Here is a 9,588-nt window from a genome sequence, read left to right on the forward strand (position 1 = left end):
AAAACCTTCTGAATTTACCTGTCTTCGTTTCCCTTCGATGCATTATGCATTATGCATTAGGCCTTTAAATTCCCTGAGGAACATAGGCCATTGACGAAACTCCTCCATCCTCTTCGGTCTTGTGCCCTCGTAGTCAGTTGTTGCCATTACAGCCCTTCCGCCTTTATCTCCTCCTCTGTGGTTCTTCTCCAGGTGACTTTAGGTCTCCCTTGCTTCCTCTTGCCTTGCGGGTTCCATGTTAGTGCATGTTTTATAATGGAGGTGTTTGGTCTTCTGAGTGTGTGGCCTATCCAGTTCCATTTTCAAGGTATGTAAAACTGGCTACCTCCTCTAACTGATTTTGATCCATGATTATTAGGGTCCGGGCAGCTAAGCTGCCAGGATACTATTGTAATCCTAGGTATTCTTCTTCTTTCTTATTTCTTCTTTCTTCTTCCGAGGAAATCATACTTCCCATGGGTGAAAACTCACCAAACTTTGCACAAAGGTCCAGTCTCATGCCAGATATCCTCAGCTGTAAACTCAAGCCAATAGTCCTGATGGTGGTGCCACAGCAAGCGTCTAAAGTTCAAAACTTTGATGAAAGTTGTGAGGTTGTAGCATGTATGGTTGATTTGTTATGAATTTTCAAACTATAGCCCCAATATTGAAGAAACTTTTGTACATTTAAACCTATTAAAAATTATGAAGTTCATCACTCTGTCTCCTCCCATAATTTTTGCTCAATTGACACCAAACTTGTTACAGAGCATCTTCAGACTGTCGTACAAAAACTACATTTCTCAGATTTTTGATTTATCAAAAATTGAGCCTACAGTGCATCAAAATGTTTTACTGTAAACGGTACTGTAAACATATACATGCAAATTCTTGCTAAATAAATCTTCAATGTTCATGAAAAAAATGACAAAATTCTAGAGTCATGTTAGATGATGTGTGGCAAATTTCAGAATTTTGTCTCAAAAGCTAAATTTTTGACAGCATTTTGAATTTTGCTCTAATGTGAACAATTGGAGTCAATGTAAAAATGGCAATTTTAAACATCAGTTTTTCACTTATGGAGCAAATCAATCATTGTTACAAACAAATTACCAACATCTCCATGCTGTCTAGATGCAATATGTGTATTTTCAGATTTTTGTCTTAATAACTGAATTTTTTACAGTGGTTTCAAATCTGCCTTTCCATGCACGGATGGCTGCTTTCCTACACAACAGTGAATCGCTTACTCAATTTGTGAAGCCACTGTTGAGTTACTACTTGCCAATTAGCTCAGAGCAGTAGATGACCGTTTTAGGTTCCAGAGGTTGCTCAGTATGCCGGTTCGGTTATTGCTGGTTACATGGTCCAGTCTATGCAGAGGAGAAAGAAGAAGGGGGAGAGCAAGCATCACTGCCGCACCCCAGTCAGGACCTCAAAGGCCTCTGATGGGGGGGGGGGGGGGGGGCACCATCAACTTCCACAGCATTTCCCAATCCACACTTTTCAAAGTCGATGAAGTTGACATAGACAGCAGAGTTCCACTCAATAGATTGCTCTATGATGATCCTGAGTGTGGGTATTTGGTCTGCACATGATCTATTGTCCTGAAACCAGCCTGATTTTCCCTCAGTTTCCCATCCATTTGAAGCCTCTCCAGTAGAATGCAGTGGAGCACCTTCCCTGGTGTTTAAAGCAGCATTATTCCTCTGTAGTTTTTACACTCCCTGAGGTCTCCTTTCTTGGGAATCTTAACAATGATGCCATCTCTCCAGTCTGATGGGACATTTTCTTCCTCCCAGATGGTTTGCATGAGTTGGTAAAGCATGTTGGTGGAGGTTTCAATGTCTGACTTGAGGGCTTCAGCTGGTATCTCGTCCGGTCCTTCTGCCTTGCCTCCTCCTAAGGCCTTGATGGCCTTTTTGATTTCTGTCTTGGTGGGAGGTTTGCAGTTTATCTCCAGCAGGTTTGTGGCTGGTGGGATCTCTACTGTCAGTTGTGGGGGCTGTCTGTTGAGCAATGCAGGGGCGAAAATCCCATTTCATAGTTGGGGGGGACAATAAACAGTAAAATTTTAGAGAATAATTCCAGGGGGGGACAAGGAAAAAAAGTTGTAGCCTGTCTTTTATACAACATCTTTTACCGCAATTTGACGCTATAATCTTTTCTCTGTCTCTCCAACAGGCAGGCATAGGACCTTTCCTAGCACTGGCTGAGTCCACCTGCACATGTCCAGATTTAAAACAAAATGACTGAAATCCCTGCACATGTCCAGATTTAAAACAAAATGACTGAAATCAAATTAACATGTACACAACAACAACAGGTGCGCCGTGCTGTCCAAGGTGCTGAGTGTGTCTGGAGCAGAGCAGGTCTCTGTCTCACCGTGCGCAGTAGTGTGAATATTTATGCTATTAAGTAAATGGAGAAAACATGTCTGTCATTGTTTAATAGCAGCAAAACAATAAGGCTTCATTCATCAAAGACCGAAACTCGATCTCTCTCCTTCTCTCCCTCTTTTTCATCTGGCTCAGGTGTGTGGAATGGATCCTTCGTCTCTGGCTGGCTGCAGGAGCAAACCGTTTTGTTTGTTTTTTTCGTTTTTTTACCGGCAGTGAGATAAACATTTCCTGCAATTAAACTGGTGAACTGGTTTATAAACAGTGTGCTGTGAGATCTGCCGCTGCGCACCTCAAAACCGTGCGTAATAATCGCGCGTAATGGCCGCTCCTCGTCAGTTAAACTGCACGTCTGTCATGTTTGTCTCACTGACAGGTGGAGAGCCTACAGATATTAACTACGAGCCGCTCCGTCACTGACTGCTCTTGTCCTGTCCTCTCCCTCTTCTTTCTCTCCTGTCCTCTCTGACTATCACTAAACTCTGGCTTTTGAACAATGCAGGAGAAATGTTGCAGACAGTTTATATTATCAGCCTGGGCCTGGGGCTTGTTGTAACAGTAAATGGGATGTGTTGTAACTTGTGTAAGTTAAACTGTATCTGTGTGAGTGTACATTTTACCCCGCGCGATGTGGACAGCCGGGTCCAGCCACACGCTGCAACTGCTGCCAAGTGCTAGCCGCACCCGTGTGTGGGATATACCACTACTAGGAATGGGAGGGGGGGACTAAATCTTTTAAGATTTAAATAGCACATTATTGCGCTTTTATAATGAGCACCGCTTACATTGTGCTTTTAATAAATACTACTGCATTGTTCAAAAATTATTAATTGTGTCTCAAATTATTCTAGGGGGGGTACAGCTTTATTGAAGGGGGAGTCATGTCCCCCCCGGGATTTCCGCCCCTGGAGCAGTGCTCTAAAGTGTTCTGTCCACCTCTTTAGTTGGCCTTCCTTGGTGGTGAGCAGTGTACCCTGTGTGTTTTTAATATGTGCTTGCATTTGTTGGAACTTGCCTGTGAGCTTTTTTGTTGTTAAGTAAAGTTCCTTAAGATTGTTTTTTCCTGCTGCCTCCTCTGCCTGTTGTGCCAAATTCTCAATGTATTTCTTTTTATCCCTTCTGACACTTTTCTTCACTTCTTTGTTTGCAGCTTCATATTCTTTCTTTGCAATTGCCTTTGTTGCTCTTGTTTTGCTTCTGTTTAGTGCCTCCTTTTTTTCTCACTCTCTCCCACTTTCCTATATGTTTCCATGGATAGCCAGGGCTTGTTGTTTGCCTACTTCTCACTACAACTTCCTCACGTCTCTTTCCATGTTGTTTTCAGGCCTATCCAGTTATCCTCAACCGATCTAGGGGGTTCTTGATTTTGTAGACTTTGTAGAGCTTGGAACCGGTTGTGTAGTGTGACTTCGTAATGATCCGATGTGCCTATATCCTGAAATTGCTGTATGTTGAATCTGACTCTTCCTCCTCTGTGTGTTGCACACTTTAATCTCATCTGGATTTTTCCTGTGACCAGGTGGTGATCAGATCCAGCGTCAGCTCCCCTCTTCACTCTGACATCTAGCAATTAGCGCCTAAATTTATGGCTAATGCAGATGTGGTCATTCTGGTTTTCTGTTGTATGGTCAGCAGACACCCAGGTTGCTTTATGGATATCCTTATGTTGGAAAACTGACCCACCAATGACCAAGTTGTTGTCTGCACAAACCGCTGCAAATCTTTCTCCATTTTCGTTCATAGATGCTAGTCCTTGTTTTCCCATGATCAGTTCATAGAGGTAGAAAGTGGTTTCTGGCACAACTTCACCGATTCACAAGGTGCATGGAGAGTGAGGAGCTCTTTTGACATTTTCCATGATCAATTCATAGCCATTGTTGTTTACGCCCATCTTGGCATTCATGTCTCCCACCAGAATAATGATGTCCTTTCCTTTCTTGGTCTCTAAAATGTGGTATAGTTGGTTGTAAAAGTGTTGCTTGATTTCATCGTCTGCATCGTTGGTGTCCAGAGTACAGTATGCCCTGCCCTGACTGGGTCCATCTGGTTTCGCACAGACCAAGGAGAGATAGTTGGTACCTCCTAATCTCCTCCACTATCACTGCTGTCTTACCTCCTGCATACATGGTCCTCACGTTCCATGTAGCGATGTTGGTGGGACGTCTAGGGCTCAGAAGCTTCGGACGCACTGTCTCCTTGCGGTTTTCCAAACACGTCGTAATTTGCTCTTTAATGTGGAACACTGAAGAGTCCTTTCGAAGACTTTGGGGTTTGAGTTTTTTCGCCAATGTTTCTGTAGCATATGGATCTTTTACAAGTTGGGGTTACTAGCTCCAAGCCCAACCTTCCACCATTTCTGGCTTCTGGTGTGTTTGGAGTTGGTTTGTTAGTCCTTTCCCCCTAACCTAATGTCTTCCAAGCAATGGATTAAAGTCTCATACCATGTGAGACCAGACAGGTTTTGGGTTGTGTACAAGCTGGCACGGCAAGCCCAAACAACTCCAGCTACTGTGTAATGAAAAGCTGCAGCCAAAGCAAGCGTTTTCCTACCAGCAGCGCGAGACAGGTTTCCCTTCAATGCCTGCAGCTAAACATTTCAACACCTGGTTATGTCGCCATATATACTGGCCTTGTGACAAGCTAACTTTACAGCCTGACAAAATATGCTTTACAGTTGCGGTACCTGAACACAATGGGCATGATGGGTCCCCATTTACCCACAGTTTTAGGTTCTGGGGGGTTGGTAACACATCGTATGTAGCCCCTACCAGGAATCTAATACGATTCTCCTCCATAGACCACAGGTCCCTCCAACTAAGCTTCCTCTTCTCTACACTTTCCCAATTCAACCACTGTCCCTGCTTAGCCTGGGCCACTACCTTTGCACCCCTTAATATCTCCTCCTGTCTACATACTATCTGTTCCACAAACAGCTTTCTTTTATCTTTGAGACCTGCTTTATTCCATACCGGTTTGCCTGAGCCAAGCCCCAGGCCTCCACAGCCAAACTGAACCATTACCTACAATCTCTGCATGCCTAAGAGCTACCTCTGCCTCCTGAAGTGCCGATCTTGGGTTCCACTTCCTCCCCTTGGTTGGATTTGGAACCACACTCCTAACTACCACGTCCTTACTCCCAGATAACAGGAGCTCTGTCCTGACCTTTGTACATTTAAATTCCTCTGTTAAACTAGATACTGGCAGCTGAAGTATCCCTTTTCCATACAATGCAACACTACTTAGGCACCTAGGAGCGCCCAACCACTTCCTAATATAGGAGCTAACCGACCTTTCAATTCTCTCCAGAACGGATATTGGAATTGATCTTCATGCTGGCCCACTTGAGGTACTTATTTACCTTCTCTAGTAGCCTCTTTGTACATGGCATTGTTTTGGTCACCAGTTTCATGTCATCCATGTCAACCCTAACTGGTGGAAGATGCAACCTGTTCTGCCATCTCTCCCCACCTACCACTCACTTAGAAGCCCTGATGATTACTTCCATCGCCATAGTAAATGCTAATGGAGAAATTGTACACCCTGCCATGATGCCTATTTCTAGCCTCTGCCAACCTGTAGTGAAACCTGCCGTACTTAGATACAGCCTAATATCCTGAAAATATGCTTTCACTAAGTTAACAACTACCTGTGGCACTTTGAAGTAGTCAAACGCACTCCAAATAAGGCTATGTGGTACTGAATCAAACGCATTTGCAAGATCTAAAAATATTACATGCAGGTCCCTTTTTTTAATTTTCGCTGCCTGAATCTGGTGCCAGATTATGCTAGTATGCTCTAAACACCCTGCAAAACCTGGTATTCTTGCCTTCTGCACCATAGTATCTATTAAGCTATTCCTTTCCAAGTAGCTAGCTAATCTCTGCGCTACTACACTAAAGAAAATCTTCCCCTCTACATTCAAGAGAGAAATCATCCGGAATCGGCTAAGGTCCACGGACTCCTTCTCCTTAGGAATGAGGACACCCCCTGCTCTATGCAATGCTCTTGGGATAATTTGTTTCTCCCAAACTATTCTTAGCTGTTTCCACAAAAATTTAAGGATATCAGGTGCACTTTTATAAACCCGTTAGGGGACTCCATTAGGCCCTGGGGCCGAAGAAGCCTTTGCACGCCTGACCACCTCTTGAACTTCCTTCCACCTAGGTGGCCTGACATCCATCTCATGCTGTATCCCTCATAATGGAGGGATATCCAGTGGGAAACCTACTATCCTATTCTTCTCTAAATCTGAATATGTATTTCTCAAATATTCTTCAACCTCTAGCCTTTCTGCTTTGAGCTGCCCTCCCTTTTCCTGGCTGAACAATCCTTTAACAAACTTAAAAGGGTCCCTGAAAAAACCTGTCCTTACATGTTCCTTCTTCCTCCTCTTTTTCCTGAAATGCTCTGCCCTTCTAAGAACTGCTAGCCTGCTTCTCAACTCCTTTTGCAACACATTAATTCCCTCCCTTTCTTCATCTGTAGCCTTTTTCCACTGCTTTCTTAACTGTCTCCTTTCTTTAACTAACTTCTCTATTTCTCTTTGCCGCCTAGACTTACCTGACTGTACCCTCTCACTCCTCTTTCTCTTATGCACCCCAAACCTCTCTGCACCATATGAGTAAATTATATCTCCCATCTTTTCTAACTTTTCTATTGCATTTCCCCTAAGCCTATTAAAGATTACTGACAAATCTCTATTAACTATCTCCCAATCTTTATGGTCATTTGCCCTAGGCCATTTAACTCTAACCTTTTGCTCCATGGTTCTCTCTCTGACTGGCATACTGACCTCAGTGTCACCTGCATCCTCTCTTACTACCCCCTCCTCCTCCTCCTCAGTGGCAGTGTTACTGATATCCTGCGAACTGTGGTTTTCTACCTGCCTCTGGACTTCATCCGACTGACTCGACGGACTTCTTAGGAAGTACTGATCAATGCGGTTATTCTACCCTTTCTTTGCCACACACTTCTTCTTTCCCTGACGAGTTCTGAGGCCTTTTATTGATGTTACTTTCTGCTAGCCGCAAGGACAAACCTGTAGCATCTTGTTTTCGACTGTGCTACTTTTATCCTCTACAGATGTGCTCGCCTTGCCCTGAGTGCTGCTAATTCTAGCCCTGGTGGATAGGTCCGTGCCCTTATCCTTCACTGAGTCACAGATCCAATGCATAGTCGTGTCCGTTCCAATGTCTGTTACCGTGTAATCCACCTGTGAGTCATTTTCCACCTCAGCTCTCGCTGACTTTTTGGGTATTTTCCCTATGTTGGCTGTAGCTAATTTTGGTTGTAGTAAGGCTGCTAGGCCTCACCACTGCTACCATGGGTTGCTAGCCCATGCCAGTACCTTTGGGGTCTTTTCCCTCCTGTCAGCTGTCTTTCCAAGCGGTCACATGATCTTTCCCGTGTTGTCAGCTGCCCTATTCACAGCAGTCACTTGAAATCAGGTCATCTTTTACGTCCTTACCTATTTACAGTAAATGGAACTTTGACCAAGGGTGCCCAAACTTTTGAATGAAACTGTATGTAAGTGTAAACAAAGCGTTACTCTTATATTGTGATAGTATAGTGGTTCAAGGGTAACAACAATATAAATGAGAAACTAAAATGCAAGGCTTCATTCATATGGCGCTTTATCCCTATCTTTATTCAAGAGAGTGGTCTATCAGTTTGAGAGCATTATTTATTGATTTCACGTTCAAAAACCCTGCCCTCGCACTCAAATAGCCTCTGCTTGCGCTTGGATCTACTCTGTTTCTGCTCAAACTGTGTGCTCGCACTCAGATACCATGTTGCTCGCACTCAGATAACCATGTTGCTCGCACAGATTTCCTGCTCGAGCTTCGGCTTTTCTCCTTGTGCTCAAACTGTTTCTGTGCGCTCGCAGAATTTCTGCTCTCAGATTTCTGCCCTGCGCTTGGATTTTTTTGTGTAACAACCCTGTCAAAATCCCCCAACCAATAGAATGCCAGATTTACTGTTGACCAATGAAATGATCCCTGCCTCCTTGTGGGCACGCTCGCCTTGGTTTTAGAGCGTCCCTTCCGGGCGGGTATTCTTTAACCGGGTTCATCCACTCCCACCCTCCAGGGACAGCCCTGTAAATTAAATGTTCTTCCCTTGCTTTCTTTACCACTTTTGGAATAAAGGGACTGTTAATTTACACACGTGCTCCATATATATATGATATCTTTAAAGTTAATACTCTTTTGTCACAGCTCATCAAACGTCTCTGTTACATCGGCTTTGGGTTGGGCCAGTGCCGTAGAATATACCCGCCCACATACGGAAGTCGCCACTGAAGAGGGAATTTCATCTCCGCGGTGTTTGTTTGGAACTGAGCTCACGGGACACAGCATCTCATTGCAGTTGGTTTCAGGCAAGCTAACTGGAATAAATTGGCAGAAAATAGCTTTGTTGTTTATTCTGTGACCATTAAAAGAGGTTCCTGGTGAGTGGTGAGGCACGACTGGGTGTATTTGTCAGCACATGTCCCCACCAGCTAACGTTATCTTTTGTTAGCTGATAGCTAGTTTAGCTCATGTTAGCTAACAGGCTAAAATGGTGGTGTTTTCATTTTATTTTCCCTAGTTGATGTTATCTGCGTATCTGGTTATCGTGAGCACTCGTTTTGGTTTAAAAGTGGAAGTGCCCGGAGCTGACTTGGGATCCACTCACCTATGGTCCTGCCCGGGCCTGACCTCCACGGCCCCCCGGCCTGACCTCCGCGGCCTGGATGGATGCTCAAGTGTGGCTAAGAGGAGTGGAGAGGAGCGCGGAGGTCAGGCCGGGCAGGCCGACACTGTGTATCCTAGAACGGGTGCTCAAGTGTGGGTGAGAGGAGCGGAGGGGACCGCGGAGGTCAAATAGTGAAATTTAAGGATACCATCATCTTTGATATGTTGTTAATGTGATTTTATGGGCAATTTATCAGTCGAAGTCTCCTCCTCTGCAAAGCAAATTGACCCATTGGCTACAGGTCCGGGAGGCAGACACCGTCTCCACATTTAAGACTAGACTTAAGACTTTCCTCTTTGATAAAGCTTATAGTTAGGGCTGGCTCAGGCTTGCCCTGTACCAGCCCCTAGTTAGGCTGACTTAGGCCTAGTCTGCCGGAGGACCCCCCTATAATACACCGGGCACCTTCTCTCCTTCTCTCTCTCTCTCTCGTATTCTATTACTGCATCTTGCTAACTCGGCCATTCTGGAT

The 9,588-nt window shown here is 44.5% G+C and overlaps 1 pseudogene; it reads right to left on the minus strand.

The window, feature by feature from the left end:
* Positions 1 to 1,338: 1,338 nt before the first annotated feature.
* Positions 1,339 to 9,588, minus strand: part of LOC126388648 (uncharacterized) — a 23,030-nt pseudogene continuing 14,780 nt past the window's right edge.

This window comes from Epinephelus moara, chromosome 4, assembly GCF_006386435.1.
Source record: "Epinephelus moara isolate mb chromosome 4, YSFRI_EMoa_1.0, whole genome shotgun sequence".
Lineage (NCBI taxonomy): Eukaryota > Metazoa > Chordata > Actinopteri > Perciformes > Serranidae > Epinephelus > Epinephelus moara.